This window comes from Mirounga leonina, unplaced genomic scaffold (genome assembly GCF_011800145.1).
Source record: "Mirounga leonina isolate KUSES-001 unplaced genomic scaffold, KU_Mleo_1.0 Mir_126, whole genome shotgun sequence".
NCBI classification, from domain to species: Eukaryota; Metazoa; Chordata; class Mammalia; order Carnivora; family Phocidae; genus Mirounga; species Mirounga leonina.
In genome coordinates this window covers 30,720,711-30,739,640 of record NW_023270314.1, presented here as the reverse complement: position 1 = coordinate 30,739,640, position 18,930 = coordinate 30,720,711, and the positions used below count along the sequence as shown (strand labels likewise).

Genomic DNA, 18,930 nt, shown 5'->3' with positions numbered 1-18,930 from the left:
CTTTCCTTTCCTTTCCTTTCCTTTCCTTTCCTTTCCTTTCCTTTCCTCCCTGCCTTCCTGCCTTCCTTCCTGCCTTTCCTTCCTTGACAAGCCAGCTGACATCTTTATTCCTTTGGAGGTTGGAGGGGTGGTCTCAGGGGCTCTTGGTGGGGAGATGGGGTCTGCTTCCACTTCAACATCACTGGTTGCACAGATGATGCGCATTCTGCAGATGGCTGTGATTCATAGATGGGGAGTAGTACTTGTTCTTGTGGATCATGTGGCAGATGCTGCTGAGGGTGGCCTGGGTGCTCTTGTTGATAGTGATCCCCAAGTAGGAGGTGGCCAGCTTTCCCTGGCTGGGTCTTCCCTTCATGACCACCAGGGGCACCTTTGCCCTGGGCTGCTGGCTCCTCGCCCACAGTCTTGCAGGGAATCCCACCGGCTAATAGCAAGAGTTGAGGGACTTCAGATTGCTGTGTTTGGTGCTATACATCTGCTTGTGCCTCTTGACTGGAAAATGAGAGCAGTTCCCCATGAACAGCTGTTGCTGATACCTGCGCATGGAGGCGGCTCCTCTTGCCGAGGCAGCGGGCTCTGGAAAGAGCAGGGTGTCTTCCTTAGAGAAGAAAAAGAGTATGTTTACAGTTGACACTCCACTGAGTTTGTGAGTAATTTGGGAGAATAAGGAATATAAAGAAAAGAGTTGACATATTCCACTGTTCACATAATTGACACACTTTTTCTCTTTGATCGGATACTTTATTAATAAAGTTAATTGTAAAGAAAAACCCTATTGTTTTCATTTACATTGCACACAGTACTCTGAATACTTCTGACACCAAACGTGTCTGGGGTTTTCTTAAGTTGCTGGGTGTCCTGCAAATTAACTCAGTTCTGACACTTCCCATCTGGAAATATCATCAGATCCCACAGGTTAAGGACTGTCTCACAAGATTGCTTCCTCCACCCCTCACCCCCACTGCCCATTCCCACTTTAGAAGTCCAGGTTATTACCCGTGGTTCTGATCAACCAAGTATAAATTGATACCTTCCTCAGGTCCAATTACTTTGCTAGCACAGCTCACAGAACTCAGAAAAACAGTTTTCTTATTAGATTACTGGTTTACTACAAAGGATATTAAAGGACACCAATGAACACTCAGATGAAGAGACAAGGTCTGTACGGATCCTGCAACCAGGAGCTTCTGTCTCCATGGAGTTTGAGGTACACCACCCTCCCAGCACAGGGATGTGTTCTACTTCACCAACCCAGAAGCTCTTCAAACTCCATTCTTTTTTTTTTTTCCTGGAGGCTTCAATACACAAGCATGATTTATTAAATAATTGGCCATTGGTGATTGAACTCAATTTCAAGTCCCCGTCACTCCCTGGAGGTCAGAAGTCAGGGAAGTGGGGCTGAAAGTTCCAGCCCTCTAATCACATGGTTGATTCCACTAGCAACCAGCCCCCCTCCTAGGGGCTTTCCAAAAGTTGTGGTTGAAAGGGGCTTGTAAAAGGATAACAAAAACACCCATTTCACCTTTATCCCTGTGAAGCTATTCCGGGAACTTAGGACGGAAAGACTAACTGTTATAACAAAAGATGTTCCCGTCACTCTTATTGCTTAGGAAATTCCAGGGTTTTGGGAGCTGTAAGCCAGGAATCATGGATGAATACCAAAATATACAAGTCCCCAACTTATTTAAAATTTTGAACTCTGATCTTTCTCTGGGCTAGCAATATGCAGCACGATTCCCTTTCATGATGCTGGGCAGTGACAGCCAGCCAGAGCTCCCAGTCACAAGCATATAATCACAAGTAAACACCCGATACTCTAACAACCACTCTGTACCCGTACAACCATTCTGTTTTTCACTTCAGTATAGTCGACAATAAATTACATGAGATATTCAACACTTTATTATAAAACAGACGTGATGTTAGGTGATGTTGCCCAACTGTAGGCTAGTGTAAGTGTTCTGAGCACATTTAGGATAGGCTGAGCTAAGCTAAGCTAGGATGTTTGGCAGGTTAGGTATATTAAATGCATTTTAGACTTAATGGTACTTTCTTTTTTCTTTCTTTCTTTCTTTCTTTTTTTTTACTTAATGGTACTTTCAACTTAACAATGGTTTTATTGGGATGTAACCCCATCATAAGTCAAGGAAGATCCATATTTATTTATTTATTTTTAAAGATTTTATTTATTTATTTGTCAGAGAGAGAGAGAGTGCCCAAGCAGGGAGAGTGGCAGAGGGAGAGGGAGAAGCAAACTGCCCGCTGAGCAGGGAGCCTGACATGGGACTCGATCCCAGCACCCTGGGATCATGACCTGAGCTGAAGGCAGACACTTAACCAACTGAGCCACCCAGGCATCCCAACCATATTTATTTTTTATGATAAATCACAATATCACAGAATGAGTTCTGGAGATTTAAAACCCACACCCAAGAACATCATTTTATTAGTGTAGAGTCAGAGTTAGAGGATTTAAGGGACATTTATTGTACTTTGCTATGCATTAGGTGCTTTCCACGTCATATTTGGTTTATTCTTTTCAACATTTATGGAAGATAAACATCATTATCCCCATTTTACAGATTTTCAGAAAACTGAGGATCAAAAGCAAGTTAGGTAACTTGCTAAGGGTGTGAGACAGCACAAAGGATCAGATAATCAAATCAGACTCACAGGATCACATATCTCACACAGTAGCAAGCTTTACTAATGGTTTCAAGGATACAAATAACCTCAAGTCACCGATGAAGCAGGGAGAAGTCTGAGACCCACGAACATAGTTCCCAGGTCACTTCTTGCTGCACTGAGACTAGTTTCGGTCCTAATTACCAAACAGGATCTCTACATGATGTGCACAGTCACATCACTTACACAAGAGAGCTGTTTCTTTCATGAAACCTCTCCATTTTATACTCTAATAGTTAAATAAATTACATGACATTTTTTAGGGAGGGACATTATATAAATCCATAGATTTCAGATCTGATTACCGTAGTAACCAATCCTAGACAGATCAGGTTCATCCTGACCGAAGCATTCCATAGATAAACAGTATTAGTGTGTTTGCCTGGATGTCTGTGGCTACATGCTTACAAGAAAATTGGACCAGGTTATCTTCCTTCTTTCTTTGCCAGGGTCATTTCCTCAGTAAAGGGAGAGCGTGCGTCACAGGCCTGTTGCTAATCACCTTGCCAGGTGGCAACATCAGTGAACATCAGAGCTAGCTAGCTTTCAAATCCAGCTCTGTCACTTGCAAGTCCATTCTTCCCAATACACCATACTCTCTTCAGACTTCAGGAGGACCTACTGGGAGACTTCACAAGTATTAATACTTCTCAATGTGTCTTAGCTTTTAATATTCATGAACGTTGCCATTAACATCTCTCAAACTGCCCTGAATAGTCTTTGATAGGGTTGTTTCTGCTGCTAATACTGACAGCCAAACAGTCTGATTTGTAAAAGAAAGAAGAGAGAAGGCAATAAATAAATAAATAAATAAATAAATAAATAAAGCAAGCAAGCAAGCAAGCAAACAAGCAGAGAACAAGAGAAAGATGATTCAACTAATAACATTTTATTTGAACCAGGTGTTGAAGTGGGTGATTCTTCTTTAACAAACAGCTGGATAATAAGTATTTGTAGTCACCTTATTAGTTTCAATAGATGATAAAGTGGCTGTTTGTTTATATAAGTAAGATAATAATCTTTGGCATTTAATTTTCAGGATATAACAGAAACTTAGCATGCTTTGTAGATGGTGGTAGGTTATAGCTTGTTAGTACCAGTTTGTGAGAGCCCATTGTGAGCGGTGATGTCATTCACACTGGTGGCCTGACATGGGCCACAGAAGCAATATTCACACCACAGAAATGATCAAGTCCTACAAACCAGGACTTTTTTCCCCCGGAAAGCTTGTTGTTGAATGTTTCCCAGCACATCAATATTCATAGATAGGTATTCATACACTTTCCCATTCTTGTATTCAGCATTAATCTGGTGTCAGAAAGTTGAGTGGAGAATCAAAATATTAACTATAACAGGCAATTGGAGTTTAAATGTATTGGATTTTCTGGGAGGGGCAATAAATAACATCCATTTCTTCCCTTCCTGAGTTTGGAACTGACGGAAAGATAAAGATCAGTATCTCAATTGACTCAAGAATAAACCTAATTAGAGGTCACAGCATAGCTCTGTGCCCAAGTGGGTTTCCTAATTCCTTGCCCCTAAACTGAGTTCACCCATCCTGTTCCTGTTCCATCACAGACTATGAGGCCCCCTCCACTTCCTGCATGTTTGAGCTGAGACTGTGTTTGTCCCAAGGTCAGGGGATTCAGCATGACACAGGGACTGAGAGAAAGAGACAGAAAGACAGAGGCTGTGCCTGGACACTCAGGTCCCGCTTCCCAAGTGTCCCATTCACACTCGTGTGGGTCACTTCTCTTCCTTTGGGCGGGACAATGAGAGGGATGGAAGCTCCTACTGTATGATCCAAGGTAGGAACTTGAGTTGTGGAAGAGAATGGTTTGCCCTACAATATATTTTATTTTAATCCCCTTTCTTATCACTTAGTAAAATTAGATGTTGATCATACAGCAGACATTTTGCTCTGTAATGCTGTTGAATTGAACAACTGAGGTGAAAAGGTAGGGAAGTTTTCAAATCTTTTTGTGGGAAGTGATCGTTATGGTGGTGTATTTCACCTACAGAGGCACCTAAAAATATATGCTAGGCAGTTTTGATTTCTCTTTATCCTTTTTAAAAAACTATGAACAAAAGAGCGCCTCAGTTGGTGGAGTATGCGACTCCTGATCTCCGGGTTGTGAGATCGAGGCCCACGTTGGGTGTAGAGATTACTTAAAAATAAAATCTTAAAAAAAAAATTGTTAACAAAGATTCTCACTTATGTCTACCAATGCTAAAATATCAGACCCCTTTAAGCATTTTCATCAAGCAACCACTTAATTCATTGAAAAAAAGATAATCAGACGAAGCATTTATTTAAATGACTTATTGTTTAGCTGAATTGCCTAGCTGCTTAAAAGAATTGACATCAGTTCTTTCAGGATTGTTAATCCAGTGGCCCTGTGTATACAGACAGCCTCTTTTTCTCTGTCAAATCACAACATAATAAAGTTTTGTCTGCATTTCCAGTTTTGTATGGAGATGTTTAAAAGAATGCACAATCCAATTTTTAAAAAAATTTTTAGTGTGATACATTATCCTTTGTGCTGAGCATTATATTTTCTTCTGGGGGCCAAAAATAATTTTTTGTGTGTCTCCTGGCTTTTCCTTATGGTCCAATGAGGTCAAATTACCGAACGGGTGATCTTTATATCAGACTTGTCTAACAAACATGTCCTTCGAAGGATGGTTGTTTATCTAAGGAGCAGGTACTATTTGAAAGGCTAATTTGGGGGATCTCTAGATTATGTTAAAATCCAGCCTAGGTTGATGATGACTTGACTGTGGACATCTGCAGACTATTTTCTCAACCACGGGAAATGAGGTGGTCCTGTCTCAGCGCCACAGGGCCTCAGAGCTGGTACCAAGTGGCACCATTGTTGGCAGGCCCAGCAGGAGGCCAAGGACAGGATAGTCATCGCTGGGCTCCATCTCTGTACCCGGGTAAGGAAACACTGATACACCATTGTAAGGAGGCTTGTTGTCCTGCACATATAGCCCCCAAGTGAACGGTACCAGGGCACCTCAGCTCTGGCATGAACTGCCTGCCCTGTTCACACACTCAAGCCCACACATCACTCAGGAGAATCAATGCATTTTGTCTGTTATTTGTTGGATGGACTTCATTTTAGGGAATGTCTCATTTCCCAAGTCCCACTGAAAAAGTATCATATTGATTATAATTTTGACAGAGATTATTAATAATGTTATTTTGCTATAATAGTCCTATTATAGAAAGTACCTTTTTAGGATGTTTACTGGAAATAATAGACTCTGGTTTGCATACAACTTGCATTAAATTTATATGTCATCTATATAGTCAAAAATCATAGATACCTCTTTACATCTTAATGCTCCTTCCCATCCAGAGACCTTAAGCACCATTGTTTTTAAACTTAATCCTACTCAGGCTCTGTGTCTTCATCACTTCAAAGGAAAAAAAAAAATCATTTGTAGGAAGAGCTCTAATTATATGTATGAAACAATGACATTTCGCGGATGATGATGAATACACTATTAAACCCCATACTTTGGTGAGGTTGTGCTTAGAGTTCCAGCTGATATTGTTGTCATTTTTTTTACATGCTTACTAAATAATATACATTGTCATTTTATGAAGAAATTCTTAAATGGTTATTATTGAAGATAGATTGTTGACAGTTACTTAAATGACTGAAATTCTTGTAATTTTGTAGACCTATGGGCATAATTTTGAATTCTCCTTTGTCCCTTATTCAACAAATATTTTATGATCCTGCCATATGTCCAGGATCACACTAAGTAAAGGGAATATAAACACGTATTTATGACCCAAGAGACTTGGCTTTGTCTCCTCCCTTATGGTAGCTCACAGTCTAGATGTGAAGATAAACAAGTAAAGGAGTTACGATACCAAATTGTAAGGGTAATTAATAACAGGAGCAGAGTGGCCATCCTAGTTGGGTTGAAATTGAGGTTTGGTTACATTTAAAGTATGAAACAAACTGGGGCGCCTGGGTGGCTCAGTCATTAAGCGTCTGCCTTCGGCTCAGGTCATGATCCCAGGGTCCTGGGATCGAGGCCCCGCATCGGGTTCCCTGCTCTGCGGGGAGCCTGCTTCTCCCTCTCCCACTCCCCCTGCTTGTGTTCCCTCTCTCGCTGTGTCTCTCTCTGTCAAATAAATAAATAAAATCTTAAAAAAAAAAAAAAAAAGAAAAAGAAAAAAATAAAGTATGAAACCAAAATTTCTTTCCTTAAGAATTTACTCAATCCACACAAAAGAGTGGAGAACTTGGAAATGTGTTTAAAATTGAATGTAGGTATATTCAAACATATTTGGTATAGGGGTGTGTGTGTTTGTGTGTGTGTGTGCGCGCGCGTGTGTGCTACATTTGAAATGTGTGAGGCAACGTGATAAAATCACATTGCAGGAAGGTTGACTCTGGTATGATGACCCAAATTGAGCAAAAGGACTGACTGAGGGATGGAGGGAAGTTTCTATTTCATATCTGGTATGGCAATGGGCTTTGCACTCATTCAGCCTTTTCCAGCATCCCTGGATCGCTGTGTGTGAATTAAAATTCCTCTTGTTTTGAAGTTCAAGCAACTCTCCACAGTGGGACCCTTCAAATAATCCACAACAAAGAATAAAGTGCATCTCCTTCACTTTCTGAGAGATGACAGAGATGTTGGAGCATGGTGAAGATGTCTAGAGTCAGTAGCCAAGGCAAGGAGCAGTAATCTGAATCTCAGGAGGAACCATGCAGAGCATGGAGGGACTGAGGCCAGTGGCACTGAATGGCTTGGATTGCCAGAGCTAGCAGAGACAGCCATATACCTACCATAACATACTTTCTCCATGGTATCTCTCTATCTAGTTTTGCACCTTGAGACATTGTCTAAGATCCTTCACAACTATTGCATGAAATGGTGTCATAGAGACCAATGCAAGTGGTGGCCCAGACTAATTCTTAAGTGTATTGTAGGACCCTCCTTGGGAACTCTCATAGGCTCCCAGAGGACCTCACGACAGAATTCCTTTATGAACTGGTGGGGGTTTAGCACAATCAAGATTCAGTATGAATATTAATGAATCTTCTACTCACAAACTGGGAAGAACTCTTAATTTAAACCTAAATCAAATTCTTATTTTTGTTAACTTTCCTTCCCAGTCTCATTCCAATTCTGCCAAGATGCCCACTATACTGGATCCACTAGTTGCTTAATTATCTCAGTTACCTTTCAAACTGGAATCCTAAACAAATAAAGCCAGGACTTATTGTCCTGATACACACATATCATCACCTGTAAAAAGCAGGGGTGGGATAATGTCAGTGGCATTCTTAAAGAGGGCCATCCTCAGCCCACCTCTGATACGAAGACACAGTTCCTCTTTTGTGGGCAAAATAAGGCACTTCTCTCTTGTAGGTCACTTAACTTGTACAGCATTTGACATTGTCAATCATGGAAGCAATTCCCCAGTCCAGGAACAGTACTTTGGAATTCATTCCAGTGATAAACAGAAGAAACAAATCACTTAACAGAGAATGGATACAAAAGAGGAAAGGACTGAGATTTCTTATTTAAAAATGTTTTCTTCACAATTATATGATACATATCTTCATTTTCAGGGTGATAAAAGGGCACCAACAAGAAAGAAAATACCAATATACACACACAAAAACCCAGCTTGTCTTTGCCAAATATAAAGAAAATTTGGACTATGCAATATTAATTTAGTTGTGCTATTACACAATCACTCCTTACTTGAAAAATAGGGCCATTATTTTCAAATTGTCAGGGGTACTTAAAGGAACATGCTACTGTATATTTAGATGTATATGCATCTTTTAAAATAAAAAAGAGATCCGAGGCCAAGTTTTCCTTTAACACTTCTTACTAACAATTGGCACATATGTAGTAATAGGTACTAGAAGACTTTGGAAATCCTCTGCCTCATTAGGGTAACTGCCCTTTTCCCTACAACCAAACATTTATAGAGGCCCCTTTGTTTAGGAGTCATAATCCATAGAATGAGCAAGTTTTTACGCTTTGGTGTATGTGCCTCTACCCTCCAATGGATTCTATCCCTTTGGTAGTTTTAAAAACAGGGCCTCAAATTCTTTAATCCACCTTCCATTAAGAGGTGCCATCTATGTTCCATTCCCTGACTCTGAGGAGATTTGTGATTCCTCAATCCATAGATGTCAATGTATGTAAATGTTGCTGTGACTTCTGAGGCTAAGTCACAGAAGACCATGCAGCCTTACCTCTGGGAGACGTGAGGCACTATGTAAAAAGTCTTGCTACCTGTGCCCACCGTGCTGGAGAGGTAACATGTACATGTTCTGGTGGACGGTCCCAGCTGAGTCCAGCCTTCCAGACATCCCTGCCAAGGCACCAGACATGCGAATGAGCCATCTTGGATCCTCCAAACCTACTCCCTGCCAGCTGACTACTGAGTGGCCTCCTTCAACACCATGAAAAACAGACAAATCACCCAAAAATCACTCAAAAATATTGCCTTTTCAAGAGGAACTATATAAGTGGAGAAATTTCTCCTTCAACTCTGCTCAAACCCACAAAATCATGGGTTTTAATAACTTTATTAAATTTAAATTTAAAGTTTACAATAACTAGTTATTTTTTTGAGCCACCGTGTTTTAAGGTGGTTTGTGCCCCAGCAGTAGATAAGTGGAACAGTCTCCCTAGGAGCTGCATTTAGGGAAGCCTGTTCTGCCCTGAAATTATGTCGTTCTTATTTTTGAAATTGTATTTTGTATGAATGTATATTGAATGTATGGGGTTAACTGATGTCCAGACAGTCTTGCCAGTACTCTGTCTCAGTTACCTTATGGTTTAAATTGGCTTTTATTGCCTGGTTTGAGGACCTCATCACCAATTAGGAATCACATGTGGCTTCTGAGTACCCAGTACCTAACTACTGAATGGATTTCTGGAGGTTTAACTGTTTGCTGATTGGGAACTGTTCCCACCAAAAGCAGCTGCTGCTCTGGAAAGAAAAGCAGCCTCACAGGTCGATGGTGTCCACAAACCGAGCGAGCATAGCTGCAGAAGGGCATCAGGGCAAGCTCCAGCGACCCTCTCTGTATCACTCACCTCCTGACTCTGCTCCACGGTGGGGGGTAGCCTCACCCGGCAAGCCTTGAGCGCCTGCTCAGTAACATTTTGTTTGCATCTCTTCCATGGTGCCTGCCACACCCTGCCTTGAATTTCACTTATTCCTACATATTTATTTTCCTCTCCTCTACTAAATTGTAAGCTCCCGAGAGTGGGTGTGGTCTGCTTTAATTTTCTATCATCGGACAGTGCATGCTGCCTTATGAGACAGATACACATTTGTTGACTGAATGGATGTTTCTCTCCTAAAGTGACTGCAGTGGCCAGTGGATAATGTTCTAGCTTTAAACGGCCAGCGTGTGGAACTTCTCCTTTCCTTTCTCTTCATGATTTAGCATCACGGAATATCAGAGCTGGCTGGGAATTTAGAGAACAGAGACAGCCAGAGGAACTGAGAGCAGGGTCTGCTGAGTGAGTGTGAGAGCTGGGACTCGAGCCCAGGTCTCCTGACTCTGTGCCAGAGTTACTTCCGCCAGACTCAGCAGCCTCTTCGTCTCATTGATTTACCTGTATCTCCAGCCCGGCCGTGGTGACAATATACCATCAGTTAGCTGCTCAACAGATTCTCTAGACAGTTCTGCATCTCTGACCATTGTCTGAAATCCCTCAACTTTGCTTTTCCATCTCATCTCAATTACTGTGGTTGCATTTTAACAGCTCATTTTCAAGTAGGAACTTGATGGAGGAGGGTCTCCTTCAAATGAGTTGTTTTCCTAGTTCTCTCAGGCCCATAGCATATGCATTCATTGATTCAGTGGGTATTTATCACATATTTACCGTTAGTATTGCAACAGATGGCTCTATGAGGTTTCTTCTATTTATCATGTTATCATTCATTTTTAAAATTTACTCAACAGATTTATTTGCTTTCATTTCTTTCTCAAAATATTTACTGTTGTGTTGGGTGTGCTTTTCATTCATTCATTCATTCATTCATTCATTCAGCAAATACTTGTGGGGGCTTCTGTGTATACCATCCTAGGAACTGGGACAGCGTGCTGAATGGGACAGGTGTGGTCCTTGTCTTCACAGAGATGCCAGTGTAGCTTTGTCCTGGCTATCTTGGCGCTGCCCTTCTCTAACTCACCCTAAAATTCCCTGGGGGAAGGGGAAAGAAAGCACATTTTCCATCCCATCACATTCTTTCTTCTATTCCAGGACTCAGCCCTGACTTCTGCTCCAAGTCAGTCTTCTCTCTTCTCCCCCCATTCCCAGCCCCTAGGGCTCTGCTCCTCATATGCAGTGCTTATTCATATCTCTGTGTCTCCATGCAAGGCTCTTCCCAAACTCTGGAATGTCCTCACTACCCTCCTCTGTTTCATCCTTCAAGGTCTAGACCACACGATCCTTCCTCATAAAGCTTTCTAGCCCTCAGCCACAGCAACCTCTTTTCAAGTGTGCAGTGGCACCCAGATTCTTATTTAAGGGCACAAAACTGTCTTGAATGCAACTCAAATTAAAATACCAAGATTAGAATACTAATATAAAAAAACTCAGAAGAGATTTTTATTTTTTTTAAAGTAATATATGCACATGTTAAAAATTCAGTTGTGTTAAGTCCCAACTTACTCCCTTCCACAGAGGAAACTATGGTTATAAGTCTATTGTAATGTTTTCCTAATGCATAGTCTATGCATATGTGAATAGGAATCCTAAAAATTTTGTGGGGGGACTGGACAGAATTATCTTAAGTTCATTTGGAAAAATAAAAACCAATGAAAATGCAAGAAAACTATGTGTAAGAATAGTGAAAGATGATGTAGGGGAAGAAAAAATTTTACTCAACCCTCTTAGGGTCCCTGGCTGAGCCTGAAAATTAAACTGGCAAAGACAAATTTACAGGAGAAAAGCATGCAAATTTATTTAATGTCAGTTTCGTGTGACACAAGAGCCTTAATAAGAAAATGAGGACTGGAAGAAACAGACCTGAGTATTTTTATGCTAGTAGATTTGCTGAAAATTGGACAGGTATGAAGAAATATAGGTCAAAGAGTATGAGGTAAGTGTGGTCAACTGGAGGAAATAGCAACACCTGTTTGCCAGGATTCTTCTCAGGATCCCTTAGTCTTTAGAGGTAAGGATGCTCCTTTCCTTTGAATGTAGGGAGGGCACCTCTTACTTGAGATTTTTATGACCTGTTTCAGGGGAAAAGGGCACAGGAAACGTCAGAGTGACCTTGCTTCTGCTGTTTACTCAAACCCCTTCAGCTCAAAATATTTAATATGCCTAGGTGCCAGTTTTGGGGGTAGTGTGTCCTGAACCCCATCAATGGCATGCCTCACCAGTTATAATAATCACAGCTAATACTTACCACTTACCCTGCACCAGGCACTGTTCTGGACACTTGACATACATTGGTCATTTAATTCTCACAATAGCTCCATGAATTAGATACTATTATCATCCCCCTTTTATGGAGGAAGATATTGAAGTAACTTGCCCAAGATCACAAAGTTGGTGGAGTCTGATCTCAATCTATGCCTTTGGTTTCAGGAGCGCACATCCTTAACCACAGTGCCATCCTGTTCAAGATTATTAAGCTAGTCATAAAAAGCACGACACTAAAAAATATGATATTGACAGAGGAATAGATAAATAGTTCACTAGAATAGAACAGAGAGTCCAGAAATAGATTCATGGTAAAGATGAGGTTCCAATTTAGTGGGAAATGATGGAATATTTAATAAATAATGCCAGCATAGTGTGCTATGCTTTTAGATATACCTTTAATATCTATTAAGATTTAAAGTCCATAGAGTCTTGGACTTGGCAAATACATACTCGGAAATCCATCCCTTACAAATAAATACACACAAAAGTTAGGACACACAAAGGGATGGTGTTCATAAAAGCATCGTTTGTATTGGGAGGGGAAAAAAAGAGACTGAAATGAAATGAACCTGAATGTCAAACAAACAGGGAAATGACTGAATAAATTCCACATTATGCAATAGTATGCAGACATTTTAAAACATGTCAGATCTATATTCATTGACCAGGAGAGATACCCTTGGATAGATTGTTAGATAATTTTTTTTTAAGTTGAACAATATGGGGCGCCTGGCTGGCTCAGTGGGTAGAGCATGTGACTCTTGATCTCAGGGTTGTGAGTTCAAGCCCCACGTTGGGCATGAAGTCTACTTAAAAAAAAATAAAGTTGAACAATAATGTTGTAGCCTGATTCCATATTTACCAAAGTAAAGCAGACCAAAAGCAAGCATGTGGCTTGTGTTTGGTGGAGAAAGTGTGGAAGGAATCACTCAAGCTATTAACTCTATAACCTCGGGAAGTGAGAATGGAGGAATGGGGATAGGAAGGTAATGAGTGCTTTGGACTTTTTATTTAAATGCTTTTGATTGTTTAATTTGTTCTAAGGACATACCACTTTTGTAAGCTAAAACAACCTGTCGTTTGAGCACTCCAACCCTGGTGTATTTTTCACCTTTCTTTCATTATACATTAGAATGCTACTAATATTCTGTCAATATTTCCTCTTCCCCATTTTCATCTCTACAGCCCCAGCTCAAGAATTACCCCATTATGAAGTTTTTTCATTTGTTCCCCAAGTAGACTTTTTTTGCATCGCTATGTTTGTTAACTGTTACTGTAGCACCTAGCAGAGTTAACTGTTATTTGTTTCCTTGTCTGTTTGCCCTTTGCTAGAAAGTAAACATTTTAAGAGTAGAGACTGTGTTTTATTTACTTAGTATCCTCTGTGCCTGGTGCAGAGTCAGGGCTTAATAAGTGTTTGTTTAATGAAGAAGCTAAGCCTTTGAAGGAAAGACCTTGTCTGGTGTAGTTCATGAGCCTATTTATGGTGCTGTTTAAAAATATCATTGTTCCAGTCAGCAACCTTTAAAAAATTTGATGATTAAGGAAATTATAAACCCTCTTCTGCTGAACCTTAGTGAAAAAAAAAAAAAATCCCTAGGATGGTTATATTTAAGTTAGCCTTGAGAGGTTAAGCCCTTATATCAAATATTTACATTTGTAATAAAAGTAAATTTTTCCCCTAGTTCTGCATTCACTCTTCTGCCTACTAAATGCATGCAAAAATCATGGAGAGACCTAAAAGGCAGCGATAGGGAGGGTGGTATGTTATACTCACCTTTCAAGGTTTACTTCTGTTTTTATTTTCCCCAATGAAAAATATTGTTTGAAAAAATTGCTATGAACGTGATACCTCATCAGTGTTAAAAAGAATATATATGGGGGCACCTGGGTGGCTCAGTTTGTTAAGCATCTGGCTCTTGATCTCAGTTCAGGTCTTGATCTCTGGGTCGTGAGTTCAGGCTCCACGTTGGACTCTGCATTGGGCTCTACATTGGGCTCCATGCTGGGCATGGAGCCTACTTAAAAAAACAAAACAAAACAAAACAAAAAACAGAATACATACATTACAGACATTTATAAAGAAGAAAGTGAAACAACTGGAGCAATTAATATAGTAAGCATTTTTAAAACGATTTCATTTATTTGAGAGAGAGAGAGAGAGTGCACCAGCATGGGGAGGGGCAGAGGGAGAAGCAGACTCCCAGCTGAGCAGGGAGCCCAATCCCAGGACCCTGGGATCAGGACCTGAACCAAAAGACAGGTGCTTAACTGACTGAGCCACCCAGGCACCCAATATAGTAAGAATTTTAACAATATGTATTATTTCAGGCTGTGTATATGTGTGTGTGTGTGCATGTGCCACAAACTGATTTTTTTCACTTAAAATAAATCTGGTCACTTTCCAAGTTAATAAATATAGATCTGAGTCATCTCTTTTAGTATGATTTCTTATCTGGGTGTATCATAAATTATTGAACTGATTTTCTTATTAATGGACATTTTAAGTTGCTTCTATTTTTTCACTGATATAAAAACATGTCTTGAGATTGCTATCTTGAATTCTGCACTTGTCTGAATATTTTCCTAGGATAAATTCCTAATCATGGAATTCCTAGGCCAAAAGGCACATACATTTCAAAGTTTTGGAAACAATAACAAATTTTTCTCCAGAAAATTTTCCAGTTTCTACTACAATCAAAACTGTAGACACGTGGGCACCTGGGTGGCTCAGTTGGTTAAGCGACTGCCTTCGGCTCAGGTCATGATCCTGGAGTCCCGGGATCGAGTCCCTCATCGGGCTCCCTGCTCAGTAAGGAGCCTGCTTCTCCCTCTGACCCTCCCCCCTCTCATGCTCTCTCTATCTCATTCTCTCTCTCAAATAAATAAATAAAATCTTAAAAAAAAAAACTGTAGACACGTGCCCATTTTGCTACATTTATCATTCTTATTAATTTGCATTTCTTTGATCGCTAGAGAGGTGAGATATTTTCTCATTGTTTTTCTTTGAACTCCATTATGGCAGTATGTGTGTGTGTGTGTGTGTGTTAGAGAAGTTTTTAATTTTTATGTGTTGAATCTATCATCTTTTTTAAAGTATTGGCTTTTGAGATCATATTTAGAAAGGTGTCTTTCATGACTATAATAGATTAATGCACCTATGTTTTCTATTATACCTTTATCATTTGGCTTTTTAATATTTAAATCTTTGATCCAACTGCCAATTATTTTGGAGTAAGGTATAAAATAAAGTTCTAACCTAATTTCATTTTAGTTGGTTATCATACTCCCTTTAAAAACTAATTAACCCTTTCCCTGTTCAATTAAACTGTTGTAGCAAATACTTAAACAGTGATTTGTGCGCCGCACTGTTCTGTGTGCTTTATATATATGAACTCATTTAAACCTTGCCACCATATGATGAAATAGGTACAATCATTTCCTCAATTTATGAGGAAATTCAAGGAAACTGAGGCTAGAGAAGCTAAGTAACTTGCCCAAGATCACATGGCAAATCATTGCTGAAACCAGAATTGGAATCCAGGGAGCTCAGGTCCAGAATATACTCACCCAAGCCCTATGCTGCCTCAGTGAGACATCTCGGGATCCAGTTCTAACACTGCTTCCCCCTACACCTTCTCTGCTCACCCTGTGAGAAAGCATAGTGAGATAGGCTTTCCCTCCTTTTACTTGAAATCTTCCTACTCACAGTACTTAAATCCCCACTTGGCAGTAAGACCACATGTGCACGTGGTTCCTCTTCCATAACAGATGTCAATTTCCTTGGTGGCAGGGACAAGAATTAACTATATTTGCTCCAAATGCAGTGCTTTGCTCACAGAAGCATAAATTATACCTTTCTGAATCATTAGTCTCTATTCCTACGACCTCTCTCCAAAGGCACTTACTAGACATTTTTCTATTTAAATATAGGTATATGTGTATATTTTTCTGTTTCATGTAAATAGGAATATTCTAAGTATCTCTTCTGCACCTTTTCTTCAATTCATACATCTTGAACCTACTTCCATATGAATACATAAAGCTCTGGCTCATTATTTTTAATGACGTTATGGTAACCCTTTACAAGGATGGGTCCTAATTTATTTAACCAGTCCCCTATGGGTTGGCATTTAGATTTCTTCTAACCTTTTGCTTTTACAGTAATAAAATGAACATTGTTGTACATTTGTCTTTAAGAACATATGGGAGATTATACATATATGTTTAAATTACAGCAGAATTGCTAGTTCAAAGTAGATGTGCATCATAAATATTGATAGATAATGCCAAACTGAACCATAGATTTTTTTAAAGTTAGATAATATTTCAGAAATTACATAGTTGGATTTCAGTAGTTGTTGAATACTGAAAGACTTTTGGAGAAAGAGCAATTTAAAGATGTGGACAAAAGCAAATACTACGTATAGGGAAAAAAGGCTTACAAAATGATTTGATATTTACTGCAAAATAAGATAAGCTTGGATTAAAATTGATAAACTGTAAAGTGGTTGCCAAAATCAAAGACCACTAATAACCCTGCCATCATATACTGGCTGAGAAGCAGCATTAGAATGGTTTAAATTAGGGCATTAGAAATGAGACTTCCTGTGTTGCAATCCATGGTGTGCCTCTTTTCAGTTGTGTGACCTTGGGCAAATTTGCTTGACTTCTCTGGGCTGCAGCTTCTTCTTCTTTAAACGTGGGGGAAATAAGAGGGTCCACTTCATAAGATTGTAATGAGAAGGAAGGAATACACATGAAACACTTAGAGCAAGGTTGAAGTACTGTAAGTACTCAGTAACTCTAAGCCACTAGGTTAAGTATCATTTGAATGTTAGTGGTAAAGGAGAAAAGATGATCAAAGGAGCCAACTGGTAACATATTCACATATTCACTAGAGAACCAAGAGGCAAGAATGAGGTTAGGAATAGATATAGAAGCATGTTTATCCATAGTGTTCATCTGACATAGCTGGAGAATCTTCGCCTTTGTTTTTCAGGAAACAGTTGTTTCAGTTGTTCTTGGCCGCACTTTAGAGGATGCACATGGCTGAGTGCAGGATGAGACTGATTTTGGCAACTGAATGGAACACTGGAGTGTTCAGTTTTAAGGCTGATTTACGAAAAACAATGGCATTAAGCCATTGATTAAAACATCCGAATCCGACAATACAAGAAAATGATTGTTTCAGATGTTTGGATGTGATTTTTGACTCTTGAATGAATTGTTTTGTTCCATTCATGAGAATAGTAGGGATTTTAACAAACATTATATAGTGTTTTCCATTTTTGAAGAACTTAAAGTTTGCATAGGTTTTTTTGTTTTTTTTGTTTTTTATTTTATTTTTTATTCTTATGTTAATCCCCATACATTACATCATTAGTTTTAGATGAAGTGTTCCATGATTCATTGTTTGTGCATAACACCCAGTGCTCCATGCAGAATGTGCCCTCCTCAATACCCACCACCAGGCTAACCCATCCTCCCACCCCCCTCCCCTCCAGAACCCTGTTTGTTTTTCAGAGTCCATCGTCTCTCATGGTTCGTCTACCCCTCCGATTTCCCCCGCTTTGTTCTTCCCCTCCCGCTACCTTCTTCTTCTTCTTTTTTTTTTTTCTTAACATATATTGCATTATTTGTTTCAGAGGTACAGATCTGAGATTCAACAGTCTTGCACAATTCACAGCGCTTACCAGAGCACATACCCTCCCCAGTGTCTATCACCCAGTCACTCCATCCCTCCCACCCCACCCCCCACTCCAGCAACCCTCAGTTTGTTTCCTGCAATTAAGAATTCCTCATATCAGTGAGATCATATGATACATGTCTTCCTCTGTTTGACTTATTTCACTCAACATAATACCCTCCAGTTCCATCCACGTCATAAAGTTTGCATAGTTTTATATACTGTTTAGTGAAACTATTATAGAGAGCTATATTTGATCCACATATATATACTTATATATGCCACACCATTAATGGTCCCTTTATATAATAATGATAACAATAATTCTGTACACTTGTATAGTGCTTAAAATTCTTTTACAGTTTTTTTTAATGTTTGAGAACTAGTTCAATTGTTTTTCATCATGTGCACAGATTAATCTCTACTCTTGAAAAAAAAATGGAACATCAAATTTATTTAACATGAGGTTAAAAAAAATGTATTTTTCTAACATGAAGAAAATGCAGTCAGATGGGCAGGGGAGGGGGAGAAAATGCAGTCAGGAGGGCATATAAAATTAATCCCTGTTGAAATGTTAATTTTATGATAACATTAGCTATGAAAGAAATCATGTGAGAGTCTGATACCATTCAAATCAGTTGATTTCTGTAGGACACAAACCACATGAATCCCTTGTGGTGTGGGGGAAGGGAGAACACAGTTATTTCTTACTTGATAACAGAATGCTATTTCTGCATCATTTTTATCGTAAAATCTCTCAGGAAGAGACAAATTACTTTTCTACCAGCTAAAACAAAATTAAACGAAACCTTATAATTTAATTCTTTCATTGCACAAACTGTAAGATTCCAGATGGTGGTGCTGTTCTCATAAAGGAAAGTATTCTACAAATTTTTTTTTAAGAAGTAAATTATTATAATTGCTCTTTTATTTGCAAATTAAGATGTTAAGACAACAATACAATATAGATAAAATTTCTATTAACCTTTAAAAAAATTACTGTTTTCAGGGCGCCTGGGTGGTTCAGTCAGTTAAGCAACTGCCTTCAGCTCAGGTTATGATCCCAGGGTCCTGGGATGGAGTCCCCGCATCGGGCTCCCCCTGCTCTG

At 39.5% G+C, this 18,930-nt stretch overlaps 1 long non-coding RNA gene across 1 annotated transcript in view; it reads left to right on the top strand.

Moving 5' to 3' along the window:
• Positions 1-3,882: 3,882 nt before the first annotated feature.
• The window catches only part of LOC118008933, a 76,319-nt gene continuing 61,271 nt past the window's right edge, over positions 3,883-18,930 (top strand). Inside the window, exon 1 of the long non-coding RNA XR_004678776.1 lies at positions 3,883-4,493. This is a non-coding gene — a long non-coding RNA (uncharacterized LOC118008933). The remainder of the gene's footprint in view (positions 4,494-18,930) is intronic.